Below are 21591 nucleotides of genomic sequence, written 5' to 3'. Positions count from 1 at the left end.
CTTAGATTCAATATTTATGACAAAATCCAGAAACAAACTGAAATAACTTTTCTTAGAGATGAAAAAATGCTTTATTTATTCCTAACAGACATCTAGGATGATTCAAAAGAGTAATGTTTTTCAGCAGTTTTTGGCCAGAGGGCAAACTGTGCTCCCTCAAGATGAGCAGATTCCCCAGAAGACTGAGAGGTCATTTTAAAGTCATAGTGGAGGGGTTGTTGATGATATTTTCTCATGTGAACTATTGGCTTATTGTTCTTACTGCGATGAAGAAACTCTCTGTATTGAGCTTAGCATGCCATGGTTCACTGAAAGTTATTAAAATACTATAGAACGACCTGTCATTACATGCACTTTATTGATTAGCCAGACGAGATGGCCATATGTGCAGTTATCTGATGTCAACCAGTAGTGCTGTTGTACAGTTATTTGTATTATGGATTAATCTTTAGATTTTAGATTCATCCATTAGTCAGTTAGTCGATAAACTGTCATAAAAAAGTGAAAAATGCACATCACAATTTTTCAGTGCCCAAGTTCAGGTAGCTTGTTTTGTCCTAACAACAGAACAACACCCAAAGATATGCAGTTTACTATTACATAAAATAAAGAAAAACAGCAAATCCTCACAGCTGATATGCATTTTTACTTGAAACTGACTGAAATTATGAATCACTTCAGAAATGCTTGCAAAGTATATTTACATATTCTGCAGTCTAGTAGAGGAATACTGATAGATAGTACACTCAAATTTCCTGCATGCAACCTTAAAACTGAAGTTAGTTTTATTTCTTGAAATGAAGCCATGCGGTGAAACTTTGTGCGCTCTAATGCTCGCATTGTGAGCATGTCCAGTTGTCAGCTCCACAGCACACAGCCCATCCATTAAAAGCCTTGACTTGCTAATATGCTCAGAGACACTGACCGAGACCTAACACAGATTTTTATTGTTTGTTTGCCTCCACCTTGTGGGGTTATTGCTGTTGTGTTTAATTGCCAAGTAATAATGAAACAGTATGGGCCAGTAGTTTGTTACTGTGAGACTTTTGTCTTGAATTTGCTGCAAGTAATTTTTTTGACCAATTGTTGTGCAGCAGGGAAAGGTTGTGAACACAACTTTGACATATTCTCCCATTTTAAGTTGATATGGCAAGCAGCTGCGTATTCATAAATCCGGCAGTTATGGGGAAACATTAACCTTCGTTTGGAGTTGTGTTTCTCGCCTGGTGAATGCAAGCCTAATATTGACTCTCCTAAGGGACACCTAAGGGAAATATCAGGCTCTTTAACTGCTAAATGCTCCATTATGTTCACCAGCTAGTCGTGAAGTAACCTTTTGGCGTAGAGCAGTGTACAGTGGGTTTTTAGAACGGCCTGCTGCAGCCTGGAACAATGAGAGCGGTGAAAGTGAATAAAAACAGTAAACAAAACAACAACTTCATAAAAGTAACCCTTTGAACACAGTCACACTGCTTTTACATTGTCATTTTTCAAAATATTGATTCCAGCCACTAAGTTTCTATTGGTGAAGGTTGTGTGTCTGCAGGCAAGTTTTTTTCTTTGTCTGCAGTTCTTTTCTTCTGATCAATCCTGAAATGTTGGCTACACTCCCTGTTGTATGCTAGTGACCTTTTCCCAGGAGAGATCACTCAATCGTAGGGATAACATTTCTATTTTATTTATGATTCCTGACTTTTGCAGTACTTGTTTTGTTTGCTTTTCTCTTACTATGTTCCTCTTCTTCTTCAGTCATTTCTAATTTTGTTTTACTGCCTTCTTGTAACATTTTGCAATGTACTGACAGATTTTTCTTGCAGCAGTGCTGGCTGTGTAGCATTTCCTTGTGGACAGTGATTACCTCCATGTCAGGAGGCAGGTTCCTTTTCACAGTCCATTGTTTGCCTTTCTAGACCCCTTTTGCTGGTTTGTGTCCCATTAGATTGAACTGTTGTAGGTTCATTGAGCTCTGCCGGCAACGATGGCAACGGAGCTGAATGGCGTAGGTGAGGACAGGTCAGGACAGAATAATTCAGTGGTTTCTGCTCCTGTCAGACTTTCAGAGCCCACAAGTGCGGCTCCGTGCCTGCCGTGCCTCCCAGCAGAAACAGAAACGACAAGAAGCAAGCAGAGTGGAGAGCACACACATCACAACAGCCATCCATCCATTTGGACATGATTAGATTGAATGTAACCTCTAAATGATCAGTGTATTTGTTATTCAAAGGTCAGACACACAACAACAACCAAAAAGCAAATAGATAAAAGGTTATTCTCCTGTAATATAATATAACATTTTGTGTATACTATTGACATGTGGTGCATCTAACTCATAGTTTCCTATATGTTTTTTTTTGTTGATGTTTTTTTACATTTTTATTGTTGGTAATCGTTTTCTATTTATGTTCTTAATATGGGATGAGTTGAGTGTCTACTTCTGGGGGAGGCTTAAAAGAAACAAATTAAACTTGTCTTTTACTATTATTATTATTTTTATTGTTTGTTTTTGTTTGTTTGTTTGTTGTTGTTTTTCTCCTCCCCAAGCCCCCCTCTCTGTTCTATTGCAGGTTTCGTTGCTTTCTGCAATTGGTGTTTCCCACAGCTTTTCCCTGTTGTCCCCACCTTCCATCCCCTTCTCTTACAGGTGTTGTCCTTTCTCTGTGCTGTCTGTTTGTGCCCCCCCATCCCCGTGTCTGCCCCCCTGTCCGGCCCGGTGACAAATCAATACATAATTAAATAAATAATAAAACAGACAAAGGAGTATATTAATACTGTCTTGTTAAAGTAAAATCTGTCTGGCACAATATGGTATCCAGCTCATCATACTCTATACCAGGCTGCTGGGCAGGACAGGTTAAAAATAAATAAATAAATAAAAAGAAACAAATTAAACAAAGTACAGTCCAAGACTTTTCAGAAGAGGTCAAGATGTCTTGCCTCCCTTGTAAGTGTCATAGTCCAAAAACGCAGAATCCTACATTTCCCATAATGCAATTTATTTGCAGCTTTCATTAGACTTCCCCTGCCTAGCAAGTACCCGCGTCCTTCAAACTTTGCCCAAGGTTGTAATGCAAGCGTTGTGTTAAAAAAAAGGTGAACTTCTAGCCCAAACCTAGAAAACCCCGATGACATCATCTGGGTTATTTTCTGGGACTTTGGAAAGCGCCCTCCAGAGTAACAGAAGAAGAAGACATTATATTATGGTTGGGTAGGATGAGGAGTCATGTGCTTCTAAAAATAAATGTATTCTATCTCAAATAACATATTTTGTAACATGTCCCACCAAATCATTAATAGTTAGACTACATCTAAAGCAGATCCAATAGCATATTAACACCTACCAGCAGCCAGTGCATAGTTATTTTCTTTTCTTTAATCATTTGCAAGGATATTTTAATGATATCTTCCACTAGATGGGGCTATTTTATATTGAAGAGATGCATTTAAGACTTCTTTTTAAATCCATTGTTCATAGTTTAATGTGTATTTGAGTGTTGAGGCTCTGCAGAATGTTTGCTGCTGTCTCTGGCACCAATTCCCTACTCTGTTTGTTTGGTGGATAGTCATTGAAATAAGGAGAACACTGTACAAGCCAAATTTGATTTAGCAAAGTCACCCACGTTAATCTCTGTGATTTCAAACAGCAATGGCATATACAGCTCCAACATTTGGAGATACATGATCGCATTGGTTATATCCCCGTACTGTTAGTTCCACACAAAGTCACGCTGTAAATGCAGTTGTCTGCTTGTTTTGCTGCACATCAGAGCAGCAGTTTGCGTGGGTTCTCTCAGCAGAGGATGCTATATGAATTGGAAATCCACACTTTTTTGAGAGTTCCAGCTCAGAAAACTCAAAGTAATAAAGTCTTTTGATTACTTTCATCTGTCCGCATAATCAGGAAGTAACAGAAAGTGGTCACACACAACCTTGACTTAATGCATACTGTTATTAAAGTGGGCTTTCAACAGACTGAATGCTATTTAATAACTTAATAATAACTTTAACTTTAACTTTTCCGAACACATTCAGAGGACTAGTTTGTGTTTTCCAGAAAAGCTAAATCCTTATATTTTGGGGTGAACTTTTGTGGCTATTCTGGGTATCAGCACTATCTATTCACAACACCGTAGCTATCAGTCTAATCAGTCAAACCGTGAAATGAGAGCCTTTGTGTGAATGATTTGTATTTACTGCCATGTCTTGCAGTGGTCGTGGCTTTGCTCTGTGTGTGAGATGTTATCTGAGCTTTTTCCCTCCATCTATGTGATTAAACCTAAAAAGGTGAAACCAGGCAAGGTTTAATATCCATCAGGTTTATTGGAGGTCATTAGCCAAATGTGTAGAGATAAGGTGCAACTGCTCATACAAGTCCAAAATGCCCTCTGGGTGGAAGTACTTTTTTAAAACCACATTTTCAGTAACTCTGAACATTCAGAATGAATTCTGTCATCATTATTAAAATGAGAAACATCTCATCTTTTAATTAAAGGTACCGAAAACTCGTGCATGAATACTGAGGGTCGCTGCCTCAATTACTTTGCCAATTTTACGCTTCCTGTCCCCGCTTTATGCTTGGCTAGTGTTGCTGCTGCTTGTGGGTGGTATATCAAATCTGTTTTGTACAGAAACATCTGTAAAATATTAATTGTTCAATAACCAAGTTTTACATTTAATAATTGCCACCAATTCGCTTACATTCAAGCCACAATCTATTTCTTGAGTTAGCTGGAGTGTCTACAGGTATAGGCATAGGAAGGCCAACAAGCTACCATTACCTGTAGGCAGTACTAGAAGCAATATCTCATATCAGCACACAGTAGGAGAAAAGTCCGGGAGCTTGTTGCATGAGTTGTTCATAAGTTCAAACTAAAGATATTTCTTAAGTTTTATTGGAGCAATCCGATTAAGTAAATCACTAGTCGTCATCAATAACTTCTTTCATTGAATTTTTTCAAATTCTTTTTCACTTCTCAGTGCACCATGTGTTACAATCTTACCCAGGTTATTCTGAACAAGCTGAACTGCAGGTGGATAACAGACCACCTGTCCAAAGGAAGAAACATGTGTCTAACTCCCAGTCCATCAATGCTGTGTCCTTTGACCTCTTCTCCTTGCATACCAAACAACGGCACCTCCACTCATTAGTCTTTCAAGCTTCTGAAGTTTGCAGACCACCCTCACTGGGCTCATCTCTGGTGGGGATGAGTCCAAGTTGACACTGTAGAGTCCTGGCTCCCTCACTAAGAGAGCACAGCAGACAAAGTACTTCATACAGACGCTGAAGTGGTTCAACCTGCCAAAATAAAATGATGGTGCACTTCTATATCACCATGATTGTCCATCCACACCTCCTCCATCACCATCTGGTAAACTGCTGCCACCACTATGGACAAGGGCCATCTGCAGTGTATCATTAGCACTGCAGAGAATGTGATTGGCTGAAAACTACCATTTCTCCAGGACCTGAATGCCTCAACGACCCTGAGGCGTGCAGTAAAGATGATGGCTGACCCCTCCCTCCCATGGACACAAACTGTTTCAGACACTCCCATTCAGCACAAGAACAGTTTCTTCCCATCTGCAGCTGGCCTCATCAACAAGACCTGGAAGCGCCACTGACACTGACTTAAAAATGATAAAATATAAATCTTTAATTTTCTACTTACTATGTTTTTTGTTATGCACCAAAATACCAAAGCAAACCCCTTGTATGTGTAGACCTACTTGGCAACAAACCTGATTCTGATTATAAGACGTTAGCATGGATAGATACAAAACCACATTACTTCAGTACACAGATAAGAACAAACAAACATTCCAGGAGTTTGAGGCCTCAGTGTGTATGAGAGTAACTTCTTAGCTGCCAGTAATTGCCAAACAAGTATTTATGGAGGTGATGAGGTTACATTAATTAAGACATTTGAAGCAATTTTTGTGTTTAAGCCCTTGCCCAACAAGTTCACACTATGCTGATTAATCCTATCACTGCCAGGTAAATCTCTGTATTTTGCAACAAGCCCTCCAACCTAAAAGACAAAATAACCAGAAAAACGACACATATGAACGTTTCCTGTCAGGCGACCTGACCTTAACTATGTTACGTTAGTCACGTGGCCTACGTCACATTACATTAAATACACGATTAACGTTGTGAAATGGTCGCAGTTCGGTCACATTCAAGGGGGAAATCCAGAGTTCGAACAGTGAAGCCGATCAAAGCCTGCATGGAAGGTTCCATGTAGGCCCAAAAATGACGTCAAGAACCTGCGACATCCCGTCGTACATGACATAGTAGCACTATTTAAACTTAGTTAAAATAACTCAACATTTACTTGGTTTCAAAGCTCGACAACAATGACAAACATAGATAACTATTGGTGTAGTGCTGAGAGAAGAGAAGGGACTGAGGGTAGACAGGGATGTAGCGTTACTGTATTGCATTTTGTAACTATTTCTGAACAGGAGTCTGGGGTGAGCTCACCTTTAGGCATACATCATGAGCAAGAGTTGACAGTGTTTGTGTAATTTCTCTCACTGCCAGAAGGAAAGACAAAGCTTCCGCACAGCAGATTTATATGAAAGGTTTGTTTACTCATTTAGATGCTAATTATATACACATTTAATAAGTTAAGTTGTATATTTGGTGTCTTTCTTGGCTCAATAAAGTTAACACAGGTGATCTTGTTAGAATATCAACTAACATTTCCCAGCAAGATCTTTAGGCTTCAGTTCATACAAACAACCAAAGCATGTGAGACTGGACACTGGCATATGGCTGAAAGATCTTCAAACTACATCTAAATTAACCTTTTAGTTAAGGATAAAAGGAAATCCATCTTTCTGATGTATGCATGAGGACTTTCAATCAGGCTAATTACAGTCCAGACAAATACAGATGAGAGCAAGACATCTGGATTTATTCCAGTGAGTAATCAAGCAAAGCATCTAGCAATAGCCTACATCAAAACATGAAATCACGAGGATGTGTCTGTTTCAGGCCTATAATTCACCATCTGTCCTTATCTGCAACTGGTGAAAATGAGCACCCTGTGATTCTTGTGGAGTTTTGTTTTCAATCTACTGAGGATATCATGATTTCTAGATTTGAGTATTGGAAATTTCACTGCATACATCTTGCTAAGCACTTACTAAGCACATGTTTCCCTATACATATACATAGGCTAGATGACAAACAACTCCCCCTTCCCATGAGTTGCTGTGATGGATAATCCATGCTGTTTTAGGCCCATTACCTTGACTGAGGCCTGGCTATTTCCATGACAACGAGTTACTGTATCTCTGTCAAAATCGGTCCAGCCTCTGAGCTAATGGGTTTTTATTATATGACTGACAATGTTGAGTAATTTTCTCTGCTTTGGGCTGATGATCTCCCTTGATTCTGTCCCCCCCCCCCAAAACCCAAATCTGCAGTCACAAACGCTATCAGGATGGAACGGACTCAGTCCTCCTGGATACATTATCATTGGCGATTAGATTTCTCTGCTCATCGCTGCATCGTCATATTACAACATCAAATCTCATAATCTTATCATCTTAAGCGAGATTGCTATGGCTCAAGAAACAAACTACACACACAAACTATGAAACAAAAAAATCTCATTAGAGAAATGCAACACTATATGGTTGTCAGACGGCACAAAAGATGCTTTTCCATCTCACAATTTCTATGAAGCTCCTGAATATTTTTATGACATGTAAAAAAAACATGCCCTCCAAAGCACGGTGAATCTAGTGCCATCATCAGGACAACATTGAACAAAATGAATGACACTCCCATCAGCCTCAGCTGTACTAAATAATTACAGAATGCTAGCAAGCTAACATTCTGTACACCTGCTAAACATTAGCATGTTTGCACTGAAACTGAGAACATGTTAGCATCCTGATGTTAGCATTTAGCTCAGGGCACTGCTGTTCCTACAGCCTCACAGAGCAATGTGGTTCCAGATTCTTGTTTTCTTGTTGAAGGTTTCACTGATTGCCATCTTGATGATTATTTGGAAATCTCTTGATGTAAATTAAATCCAAAGCATGGCCTTTTCCCTCTCTCACAGCTTATAGACAGAAAAGATGAAACAACTCACTAAATGAAAGCCAGTTAAGTACTTAATTTATTTTTTAACAATGGAGATATTTGAAGAGAAGAAAACAATACTGAAATGCCTTTGGAGTTTTTGGCAATATCCTTTACAAGCCTGTCTCGCACGGTCTCACATAAAACAGATAGTGGTGAGTCAGACTGAGCTCAAAACGTAGTCACAGCAAAATAACATGAAATACGGTCAACTTCAAAAAGGACAAAGGATAAAGGACTACATCCTATCCAATAACATCACTAACTAACATCTTTGTCTGTGAAGATAAAGATAGATTCTCAGTCATCCAGGTCATAGTTATCCAAGGAATGTTATATCAAGGGCAACTGGACTTGGTAGAAGATACTTGACGACGTTTCGCCTCTCATCCAAGAGGCGGATAAGAGGTGAAACGTCTTCCAGTTGCCCTTGATTTTAAAACCCTCCTTGGACTATGTAAATTACAGTACCATAGAGATGAATCAACTCTCACTTCACCATCATAAGCTTTACTCAAGTAGTATTTGTTGTAAAGCTTTTGGTACTGGATTACATTAAATTGTGCAGGCTCTGTTGGTGTTCATCCCCTGTATATGACAGATAAAAGTGTTTTTATTTGATTTTTGTAAGACACAGATCTCCATTAGGTTAATTTAAAAGTGCATTTGAGGTCACCTGGAGTTTCATCTCTGAGAGCTGCTCTCAGTAGGACTTCACTTTCAAAGTCCTGGAAGTTTAGTAACATTGATGCACTGAGATGACATCCGTAACAGCATTAATAAATTTAATTCCATGGCTCAAAGACACAGCGAGATAGCTTCTTTAGCGGAGGGAGCTGTGGAAATTATTTATGATAATATCACTTTGGAACATTTTTAACAGAGACAAAAAAAGGAAAATGAACAAATTATTACAAGGCCCGTGGGATATTTATTTGATGTGTACACAAAAGATTTACAATAGCAAGCAGCAATTTCTTTATTAGAAAGCCTTTTTAAACTTTGATCTCTGTTGTCCAATTACCTCTAACTGTATAATGGGCATTCCTACTAAGGACTATGGATATTCCTCTTGATAAAAAAACTCTTGCCTCTAGGGCTCATATGCAGTTTGTTTTAAACAATCGTCTTTCTTTCACTTTTCTCAAAAGTGAAGGTAGGTTTAATATTTCTGAGCAGAAAATATTGATTCCAGTAGATGTAATTTTGAAGACAGCAGCAGCATCACCTCAAAATTAAGAGAAAACTTTGTAAAAACAAAAGTGTTCAGATTCTTTATCAAGCCCCTTGGCACAGACATGTAAAAGGCCACCTGCTGAACTGATTAAATCAACAAACACAAATATTATATTGGATTTGATTGACAGATACCCATTATGTCAGACTGTAAGAAGAAAATGTGATCAGGACATCCCTACGTTTAAATAAGCACTGTGACATACAAGAATACATATTTATGGAGCTGCTGCGGTGTCTTAGGACAGTAAACTATCCATGGATGCACTAGCATGTAGTGTTTTAAGGTTTTTAAGCTGGTCAATGAGGAGGTAAAATTAATGATTTTATGCATGGTAGTAAGATGAGTAGATGTGAATACAGTCAACCATGGAGCAGGTTTAGCATAACATAATATACTGTATTAAATGTGTGCTAATTTGCAAAAAAGGGGGACCATACAGCCTTTTGCTTCAGTGGCAGTTAAAAGCTTTCTGTCTGACAGTGTGCACCTAATCAATTAAGGGTCAAAGCCCTCCAAATGTAACTTAGCACTTACATTGTTAGGAGGCTTGTGAACACTGTGATGCATATTGTCCGATGACTGTGAATAGTAAGACTTTTTGGACTGAGAGTGTAGTAGACATACGGGGACACTGAATGGATTATGTCCCTGCACTGCCTGAGAAATGTCTGCACCTCTCCCTCAACGAAGGTGACCTTGAGCAAGGCGCTGAAACTAGCCTGCCTGCTGGTTGCAGGTATTGTGCATCAATACAGCTGCTTTTATCTAGATCAAACAGACATAACGTGCAAATAAACATCACTTTATGTCTGTGGTAATAGCAAGGGTATGTTTTTGTGAAACTTTAATGTTTTTAACGGAATAATCACAATTGTTGCCAAATACGTATTTGCAGTTTATAGCATTATAAAACATGTTGTTGCCGATGGAATATGTGTTTGGTAGGCATAGGATGACTAATATCCTTGTATACATCTGGAAAACGGAATGTAGCCTATAATTAACATAACTTACTGCTGAGTTATATAAAAATAAAGACATGATCACTTTTGCATTTATCCTTATGACTCTTATGATTATTTAAATTGCAATATACCAACCAATCCAGTCCTTTTTACCTGTTGAAATACCTTTAAGTGGCCAATTCAAATGCAGTATTTCACTTGCCATAAAGTGATTGAAGCCTCTATACTGTATATTTATTGACTGAAAGGTATAATTCTGCCACAAAATGAATTGATTTCATTCAGAAGTTATATTTGACAGATTATAACTCAACTATACGTTTTTACCTCTTAAAATACCTTTAAATGGCCAAAACAACACATAAAACTTGCCAGGAAGTGATTGCAGCACGGTAGCCTAGTTTCTGCCTCAAAATGACTTGATTTCATTCAGAAGATTTGTATTTGACATATTATAAAGCCGAAATTGTCCCCCTCATATTAACATTATATTTTTTAATGGGACACCACTAAACCAAAAATGTCCCCGGTTTTCATTTCAGAAATCTGGTCACCTTATAAAACAATGAACAGAGTGGTGCAGTTAAACGAGGTTGCCCTTTAGCCGCAGAGAGGGCAAATCATCATTTTCTGTTACTTGAGATCTTAAAATCAAGCGCGTTTATTTAACCCTCCCTGCAGTGAACCACGAGCTACTAATCATGCACGGACGTGCACCAACGTGCTTCTTTATAGCTCACATTTCTTCCCGGACCGAAAGCTGCATTCCGCCCCACCCCTTACAAACAACACCATCATCACTGTACCAAAATCAGGAAGCACCGAGACACGTTAATTTTTTTATTTTATTTTACGGAGACACTTTGGTGATTACAGCAAACGGCGAACCATAGAGGGGAAAAGGCGTTATTGTGACCACCGTCGACCACTGCTGAAAGAAGACTCTCAGTTGGTTACATCCAGTGCAAGGATCAGCTGTGGATGCATTTGACACAGACTAACCGGAGAAGGGTATGTGCACAGTCGTACTGGTAAAATTCACAAAAAGAAATGCTGGGGCGAGAACGCCACTGTAAATACAGTTGCACACATGTGGTGGATACGTTACTATCGCCTTACTGCTTATTTTCGACCGCTGAGTACGTGGTGTAACGATAGTAAACATGTTATCCACGTCGAGTTGTTTACAGTGCGTAACAGCCGTAAAGCAACCTGCAGGGGAAGTAGGCTCGAAATGTCATTTTCGTGCTCGTCTGAGTCTGTCTAACTCACTGTGACCATACGTAGCAAGTTTAGTTTAATAAACATCACTGCCACCAGACAGTGTCACTGCCTTGTCATGCGCTTTGACAGTCACCCCCCCACCACACACACACACACACACACACACACACACACACACACACATCCACTGCTACAACCATCACCCTCCCTCCTGCATTCTCTCTCGTTGAACCAATAACAGTTCACGTAGGCTATATCTAGTAATTTAACGCTACTTTGTGGCAATGTAACATGGCGTTGAATAACACTCAAGGCGTGATGTCAATCACGAGGTGGTTCTCTTCAATTCGCATACTATAGCGAGCCAAGCAGGACTTCAACCCCATAAGATTAAGAGTTTTGTAATTGCGCCACAGTGTTTGGAAATCTTAGTGTGTTTGGGGAGCAGTGTACCGTTGGATCAACAGGGAAACCCCTTTTTAGTTTAAATTTAATTCAGTGTGCATATTGAGGTGGATCATATATGCCGAATGTACCAGAAGGTCATAACGATTATTTAACGTTATAAATCATTTTATATGAGGCATGGCAATATGCACAAAAGCCTGTCACCTTTTATATAGGAAGATATTCAGTTGAGTTTTGCGCTTGTACTTCAAGGGTTTACGAGAAGGGAACATGTCAGTTCCAGCTTCCTGCCAGCTGTGTTAGTGCTTTGGTTAAGTGTTGTTTGTTAATATGTATTAGGTATTCCAATCACTTCAGTTTGTTTGTATGACATTTTGGCAAACCGAAATCCCTCTTAACTGTGACCACATTAATACATATACACAAACCTGTTGCAGTGTGACATTTAAATGGTCAATGCGCTTGAAACTCACTTCACATACAACTGTTCGACTTCACATACAACTGTTCGACTTTAACTTGGCATTGGAGAGGCTTAATTATCATTGCAATCACAATTTTTATTACTAGTCAAAAGTAAAAAGATGTGTTTAATGAATGCAGTCTTTTAAAATGATATTAAAAGATTTTAGTATTAATATTTATAGGTTTAAATGCATTGTTTTGTCTTGGCCACTGGAAATACTGGCCAGTTGGCTTTCAGGAGACTAAAACATACACTGTAAAGTCTGGAGGAAATTAAGAATTACATCACTCTGCATCCTAAGCGAGGACTGGTCTTCAGCAAGCTCCACTTGTTACTCGACTTTACATAAAAGCAGTGATGGCCTTTAACAGAAACCATACATATTGGCATTAACTGAGCAGAACAGCTGTTCACCACTGCACTACACCTGAGAAAGAGCAGATGTAATAGCAGCATACCACGCTATGATAAGGCTTTGGCAGTGATTTTTACTGTCAGATAATATAAAGAAAGAGAGTGTGTCTCAAGTAGTGACATGCTCTCTTGCTGTCGCTGCTACACACTGTCTATAAATAAAGTACTCACGCACGAGTGGCTTCTTATGTTTGAACTGCACTGATTTACTAAAGCCTGCAGCCCTAAATGTATTCAAGCCAGGGAACACTCAGTAATGTAGCCTCTGGTTCACTTTGATGCAAACTACGTGGTAGGTTTAATCCTCACCTTTTCTCATCTTCCTTTAGTTGATGAAGGCAGAACACAAAGCATATCATGTAAATCAGCTGCACCGTGTAACTCGAATGTCATGCTGCCATGGTCCCACATTGCCAGACAACATGATTGTATAAATGTTTCATTTTTTGGGATTTTGTAGAATGTCACGGATTACTAATCAGACAGAAAAGCTTGAACTGAAATATACATAGCAGGATGCCAGCAGTTGCAGCTTAACCTCCACATAGTTTAACGAAAAGCTTCAGTTTGCCCATGACTACCTGGGCTGGGAAGGCCGCAGGGATGCATTCCTTTGCATTCTTTTGCATTTCACAGGATTTGCCCAAGCTCAGCCAGCAGAGAAAATACCAAGAGGTTTGCTCAGCCAACACGTGCGTCACTTTGCATTCCTTTGTCGTCATGAAAAAGACAAGCTTATATCAGCAGGCCTTATGGGAAGTTTTGCAGAAGCTTTCCCTAAATGAAAAGTTAGGTGTTTTGCTACAAGTTTCCATACTAAGTGAGGCTTTCCATCCTGCTCACTAAGTGTGTGTGTGACTGCACGCTATATCTGTTTTTTGCAGGTGATACTTTGAGGTTAGTCAACTTCCGTCCTCACAGACTCACAAACTTCCTCTCTTTTCTCATATCCCCTCCTTTCTGCGCCTGTTCTTGGCAGACAGGTTGAGTCACATTACCTGCTATATGACCGCCGCCTATGTAAAAACGCAATAGTTTTGTTGATTTTGGCCAAGGTGTGGTGCTGCCAGTCCGCTCAGGGCCTATACACACTGATGGCATATACTGTCATCTGCTGTGACATCACAGCCTGCAGTGTGTCAGCTCCTCACAGTCACCAGAACAGATGGTAGAGTTGAATATTTTGCCTCCACATCCAAATCGAGGTGTTGTAACTTGGATTATTAGATAGCAAAACCCAAGGTGGCAGCAGTTGTGTATCCCCCACTGAAGAGCATTGAGCTTACACTTTAGGCCCCAGGGAGTGACAAGAGGTGACCATGCATAACAAAGCAAAACAAATATATGCTTGAATTAACAATGCAATAGCTATACACTGCAATGGACTCATGGGAGTATTGCTTTTCCGCTAGTCTAATATTCCCTCAGAGCCATATGGGCGGTTTTGAGAGGAAAGCCTCACAGCAGTCTTCTCAGAAATGTAAAAAAAAGTTGTGCAGAAACAGCTGTATATCTTGTATGTACACTCACCCCATCCTGCAAAGCAACATCAGAGTGTGTGTGGAAGAGAGAGATGCAATGTGTCGTATGTGATACTTCAAAGAAAGGACCAATCATTTGGTTAGATCACCGAACCAAGGCAGTTATCTTAATGTTAAGAAGCAGGAGGCTAAGCTGCTAATCATGTCTGAAATGGCTTTTTGTTGGGTTATTTATTTGTTGTACACAGTGAATGCAATTACTATATTGGTTTTTGTCTGTATGTGTTTGATTTGGCGGCAAATGAGTTTCCCCACTGGGGTTTAATAATGCTGTCTAATCTGACGGCAGCTCGTCTGATGTTTCAGACGGGCAGCTGGAGCCCACAGGCAAACATTGCTTCTCTCAGTGGTTCAGCCAGACGCACACGACTGACTGGCCACTGAGCTGACAAAACTCTGACTTCTCTTAATGCCTGGCCCCACATACAACTGTCCTCACTTATTCACAGGGTTGAGCTCAAACCAAACCAGACAGCATTGTTATCTAGGAGGAGTGGTGGTAGTCATGACAATTATTTATTAACCGGTGGTGGACATATTTGTGGACCACATTTTAAAAACACTGAAATGCTACTTAAAAAGTATGTACTTTTAATCATTAAAATGTACTTAATGAATTACAAATGAAAGTACTCAAAGAAGAAAAATGTCCCCTGTGACTATTATACTATCAGATTGTTATTAATTATACCTTAATGTAAAGGCAGGATTTTACTGTTGTAGTTGGATGCAACTAGAGCTGGTCCGAATGTAATTTTTTGAGCTTCGACGCTTCGATAGTAGTTAAGAGCGAATAATCGAAGCTTCGCCCCCCCCCCCCCTTAGATAGAATGCTTGACCTACTTAATTACTTTCCACCACTGTAACAGCAGTGATGAGTGTCAGTGCAGGGCTTAATCCATTAGTTAGGAGCTTGCCATATGCCAACCAGCATAACAGTCCTCTGGTTGTGTGATTCCAGTGAATGAATGGAAAATCATTCTAGAAACGTGGGATACAGCTTTGTGTTTTTGTCCTTTCTGTGGTGTTTACGTGTTGTTGTTTTTTGCATTGTCCAAAACCTTTTTTGTCTCCCTCCTGCTAGTGGTTGTTAAAAGCCTTCTTACAAATATGTTGACCCATCAGAACAAATCGACAGTTAGCTAAGCCCCACCCTCCTGAGTCACTGCTGCTACATATGTGTTCTTGTATTGCAGCTATTTACTCCTAACACTAGAAGTGTGATAACAAAATTAGTAAGTAAGGCTGTGTTCAGGCCGATAATAGCCCTCTGTGAAAAAAACACAGACCTCTCATTCATTTGAACTGGGCCAGTCCGTTGGTGCCATCGTATGGTGCTCTGGCAAAACAACCCATGGGTGTCCGTAAAAAAAAATTTAACCTGGCTCAGTTTTTGCTGCAACGCATAGTTGGCCTATCACATATATGCAAGTGCACATTCCTGGTGGACAGGAATGCCGTATTTCTAGTATATACCTTGCGATTATTGCAACCAAAGAGAACCTAACTGCAGCTGTGATAACTTTCCAGAGCTGTAAAATCCTGTTTATCACAAATATTTATCACAAATCATAGTGCAGTGTTTTGATGTCTGATAAGTCTTTAAACGCACAAATCTTTTCCTCAACATAGACTTCCTGAATTGTATTTTATTGTCTCACTTATATCATTTGGAAATTTCTTTGGCTGCTTATTTAGCGGATGTGCTTGTTGTGAACGGGCCTTTTTTTATATATAACCTGTAACCCTACAAACTAATGATGTTAGTTAATGATGTGCTCTAGGGTAATAAGCTAGTTAGTTGTCGTTGTAGGTAGTAAGCTACTTAGCTGGACATGCTAACAATAGCAAGTTATATTAGAGCAGATAAATACATGATTTAATGCATTCCTTACACTTGGCTTTTGTAATTTTGGTTTTGGTAAATGCCCAGAAAAAAAGACACAATTCTCCAAACTCTTTATGTGCCAAGTATCACTTTTTCACCTTGTTATTCAAACATGAAATAGGCTTGTTTTGGCCACCTCTCAGAAAAAAACAAGTCAAGGCGGAAAAAGGAGCAAGAAAGGAAGTGACAAGACTGAAACCAGCCAGGCTGGATGTCAGGCTTCCTGCTGTTTGCAGAGGCCCTCCCTCAGGGACAGATGTTGACCTTTGACCTCAAATCTCTAGGTAATAGGGTGCTTTCACATGTAGATAAGCAGTGTGTACCTCTATCACGATTTCAGACACACACACACACACATGCTACACATACTGTAATTATTACATAATTGACTAGCAGTAAAGTGGAACATGGTGCAGTCACTGAGGGCAGCTGTTGTCTCGCGTGTACATGAGAAAACTTGAAGCGAAACAAAGGAACTAGGCAACAGCAGACGAAAGCACACGTGTGCCAGCCACTTGTTCACAGCTTTAGTGGAAGACTGAGAAAGGGGTTTGTCAGCATGCTGTGCAGCATTATGCCACGCAGGCTTCATATCATATGAAATACGCATGCAGTGGTTATTGTAGAACACATACTGTACATAAGTATGTAACTAAAGGAAGAAGGGATTTTCAATTAATAAGCAAATTGTTTTGGATGATTTGGAGAGTACATTTCCATAAGAATATTTTACTTATGTGTCTTGAGAGTCTTGAGAACAGTAGGACATTAAAAAGGAAATTGATACCAAGAAAGGAAAGTTCAACTCTTGGATCTTTTTACAATTTTGTATACCTGGTGATGTGAAGTCCAATCCATATTCTTTGATCAGGTGTTGTGACTTGGATTTTTGTAGCCTTTCCCTGCCCTCAGCCTGCCTTTTCTACTTTCTACTCTGACATCAGGTAGGAATTTCCTACAATTCCCCGAGAATCTTTTGCATGCAGCCGTTTTCAGAACAGAGGCAGTGAGCCACACACAAGAAAAGTAACACCAAAACCAGAAAGTCGCTTTGTTTTGCTGTATAAACTGGTTCCTAGTACAGCTTTGGGTTTCTCCCTGTGTGATAGTTGAACACTGCTGTAACAGAAACCATATGACACTGGCCTATATTTGAACTTCATGATAACAGCAGTATATCTGCCAGTTGATCACCAGAGGATGTATCTACGATAAGCTGATATGTCTTTTACTGTCCACAGTGTTTTCCGCTCCGTCTCCTGTGTGTTCAGTACTTCAGTGACCCCTGTCTTCTGACCTAAAACCCTCTTAAATCCCGAAAGAACAAAGTCTTCCCACCATGAAGCGCATATTCCCAATATATATATATATATATATATATATATATTTTTTTTTTTTTTGTTTGTTTGTTTTGTTTTTTTTCATGTGTGGCCTTGTGGGAAAAATGCTGGTACTGTAATGGGTGAGAACATTTTGATGAACATGCTGTACAGAAAAAATCACCCAAAAACCTTACTTGGCTCCTCACATCCACATTTTCGGTGAGTCATAGTCCTATAAATGTTTCCTGCTCACCGACCCTTGGTTTGAGGATGTATCCCTCAGACAGTGCAATCCTGGCGGTGTGAAATCCGTTTGCATGGTATTGTTTTGGCTTTGTTTGTAAATTGTTTCTCCAAAATGAATGCACAAACATACATACTACAGGTTGATAAAGCAAGCCTCGTCGTTCCCAAACATGATTGTCCTCCAGAGTTTTATTGCTGTGGTTGTGGAAGAGTAATCCATTGTCCCAGTTGTCACCATTATGAAACGCTCATCTGATCCTGACGAGGAGATTTATGTTGCAGCAAGATAATATCCCTTTCATCATCACAGGTCTACAGTCAGTAAAGTAAATAGCTATTCCTGCACTATGCTCACTGAAAAAAAGGATTTTCTTTACCAGTTGATAAAATGTTAAATGAGCCAAATTTGCGGCAAGTGGCCTAGATAATTACAGGTACGATTCAGCTAGCAGTTCTTTAGTTTGTCTCGTTCAACAGTGCTGCTATATATCTTTTTCTACAAAATGGAAAAGGGCGGAAATATAGCTTTTTTTAAAAACTCTATTCCCTGTGTGAAACTGAAATAATCACAGAAAACAGAAAATAGGGCAAAAGTAGTCCAGTAAGTGCTGCAAACAGAAGATGTGGTAGGGGATTAGTTAGTTTAAATGTTAACATGCAGGGTTTGGTTTTTTTCCCCAAACTAATGAGCCCCTTTCCTTATCCGCGCTGAAGCCATGTAAAAACATTAGTGGCTTATGAGGATGTAGATTTGAAATGGCCTCAGGTAATGGACAGCATAGACACCTAGATAATTGCTCATATGTGCTGCAGACTGCTTTTGCGGTAATGGGTTCTTCCAGGTACTGGCCTATATGTAGCCACCCATCATAAGAGCTTTTTCCATCCTAAGGATATATTTAAAAGGCAAACAGAAACATTTGATATATGCACTTAGACATACCTGGCAATCAACAGCAACCTATATGGGTTAACTTGGGTAAGGACGATTGAATTTGTCCTTTTCTCTCACAGCACGTTTTCCAACGCCTTCCCCTCTTCTTCTAAATTACAGGCCGATGTGTGAGAAAAGTAAAGGCCAGGGGAAAAAGTGTGTGTGTGCTGTTTTCTTTTGTTTTAACATGTAAGATGTACTGCTGTAGAGTTGTAATTGCAGCCTTATATCACACACACCTCCCCTCTCACTCCTCTCTGCCTCTCCCTCTCTCATGCGCTATTATGCAACAGTCTTTTCTTGCAAGTCCTTGCCGGATCTCTGCTTATTTTGTGATTGTGCAACATTGAGGCAAGGCCTCACATTCAGTCACACAGAATCCCTGCGGCATCTCCTCAGAGATTATCAGTAAACTGAATGCACTGCCACTGGCAATATAATTGTGTCCCTGTGTGGAATTTCAGCAAATGTTCATAGCTACTTTTTTCTGTGACCGTTGCGTCTCAATCACCAGATGACATTTAGGCTAAAAGGAAGTTGTGATGTTTTTTTTAGAGCTAAGCCATTTTAAGCCCTTGGCAACGAATAGGTTTTTAGTAAATGTTTATTTTTTTTTTTAAAGTCGCAAGCTTTAAAATTGTGTCACAAATCGCATGGCTGGATGTATCATGGAAGTCCAGTAGAGAATAAACGTACAGATATGTGTGATTCTGTAGAAGTATAAGCCCTAAAAAGCCACTTTCATGTGGATAACTGGATTCTGGAGTAGAGAAGGTATAACCAGTTGTCTGTAAGGTCTGTTTAAGCCTGTTCATTCTCAGGAAGTGTCATAGAAATTCAGAAAGATTGAAAGTTTTGCTTCAGAAAAGGCACAACCAACCACTCCACACAGCCTCTTTAACAATATAATACTCTGACTAGATTAAGAAAGGCTTACCAGACTGTCCAGAGTCAGTGCTTTAACCAGTCTTGTTCTTCATACTTTTCTATAACTGGGTTAGCTTAATTTGATTATTGATAGGTTCATGTGACTGTGTGTCTGGTTGTTTTATTTCTTTAATTAGCTTAAAGCCATTCTGAAGCAGTTGTTGGTGCAACAGGGACCTTATCTCAAACTTGCAAAAGAACAAGCTTATTTCAAGTTGCACTTTATTGATATTTTTGTATGATCAGTGGATCACATTAAATCAAATCATTGTTTTATGGCCCGTAGCAAGGGATGCAAATTTAAATTAATTATTATATATTATTATCGTGCTGCTTTTAAAGTTAGGTTAATAATTTTCTACATTATTAGTTAAATCAGTTTTAAAAAAGTAAATGTTATAAGCTAAAGGTTAAGTGTGCAATATTTAAGAGGCTCTATTGACAGAAATGCAATATAATATCCATAACTATGTTTTTAGTGGTGTATAAAGACCTTACTTCATGAACCGTTACATATTCATTACCTTATAATGATCCATTTTGATCTACATGCGCCGTGGGTCCCCTTACATGGACGTTGCCATGTTGCGCTGCCATGTTTCTACAGTAGCTGAAACGCACAAACTGCATTTCGTCACTACGTTGAATATGAAAAACAAAAACAAGCAGTAGTAGTGGGTGGTAGTTGTTGTCTGGTTTATTAGAAGTAAGAAGAGAAGTGGAATTTGAATAAACAGAGGACAACACGTATTATTTACTACAAGAGTCGACAGAGTATGTCGGCCACGGTAGCTTCTTGTCCACACTTACAAAGGGGGGGTAGGCTATATTATATAAAGATATTAAAAGAGGACCATATGTTGACAGTTTTCACAGCTTTGACAGTTTTTGTTGTTGGATTTAGAAATGAATTTGCTGTGATAATGCTAATCCAACACATCTTTGTACTGTTCATATTGATTCCATATCCGACTTAAGACCACATGAACGCATACCGAAGGACTCAACAATTCAAGAAATAGGGCCATCTGAGGAGCACGTGAATGCACAGGGAGCCGTTGGTCGCTATTTGCAACCCTCAACACTAGATACCAATAACATTTACACACTGAAGTTAAAAGATTTAAAATATTGAATGAGCCTAATTTGCATTGACTCATATTGTGTGTTGCCATCTACTAGTCAGGGGTAGTTCTTCAGTCAAGCACATTCTTTAGTTGAGCATAGACAGGCAAGACAGGCTGGATTCATGTTGCTGCTGAATGTATTTCTAACACCCCTTTGCCTTGGAGACTTTGGTTAAACATAAAATAGGTTACATTGATTTCTCGATAGACTTCCGTCTTATTGGTTTTAGTTCAGGTAATAAGCCCTAGCCAAATGATTGGGATGGGTCAAGCAGTATTTGGTCATTGTATGTAGACCAGATGCTTAAAATACCAACTGGAACAAATCCCCTAGGATGCACAAACACTGTTATGTCAAATTTACTGGCCATGGGAATCCTTAAATGCTTCACTGTCCCTTGTAAACTGGATTTCCAAACAAGAAGCAGTAATGCTGCTTTCATAATAAAGTCAGTTCATAATTGTTAGCGTGGATGTTTAGATAGCTAGCTAAAGTGGACAACTGCCAGACAGCAACTCCACCCTCTGTACGCTACCTGCCCAGCACCAAAACAGACAAAGTTTTCCACTCGCTAGTGAACATAGTGGAGAAGGAGTTTGTGAAGATCGAACCAGAGCGAATATTGGATTTACATTTGCATTAGCATTCATTTGGTAATGCTAACGCTGCTTCTGTGTAAGTAGGTAACTGCTAGCTAACATTTGCCGTGACAGCTTTATACAGTAGTAATATATGTTTACAGATAGTCTCGCTCCTCGCAAGTAGCCAACAAACAATCAATGAATTCTGCTGG

The 21591-nt window shown here is 39.4% G+C and overlaps 1 protein-coding gene across 1 annotated transcript in view; it reads left to right on the top strand.

Annotated features, from left to right (window-relative positions):
* Positions 1 to 11066: 11066 nt before the first annotated feature.
* LOC119898295 (myelin basic protein-like) overlaps positions 11067 to 21591 on the top strand; it is a 67854-nt gene continuing 57329 nt past the window's right edge. The window contains exon 1 of the mRNA XM_038712480.1: positions 11067 to 11311. The gene's annotated coding sequence lies outside the window, so the exon portion shown is untranslated. The remainder of the gene's footprint in view (positions 11312 to 21591) is intronic.

The sequence above is a fragment of the Micropterus salmoides genome, unplaced genomic scaffold (assembly GCF_014851395.1).
Source record: "Micropterus salmoides isolate LMB-PRFRI ecotype aquatic unplaced genomic scaffold, ASM1485139v1 Ms_hic_scaffold_11, whole genome shotgun sequence".
NCBI lineage: Eukaryota > Metazoa > Chordata > Actinopteri > Centrarchiformes > Centrarchidae > Micropterus > Micropterus salmoides.
The sequence above is the reverse complement of the archived record's forward strand: the minus strand, read 5'-3'. Positions and strand labels throughout refer to the sequence as shown.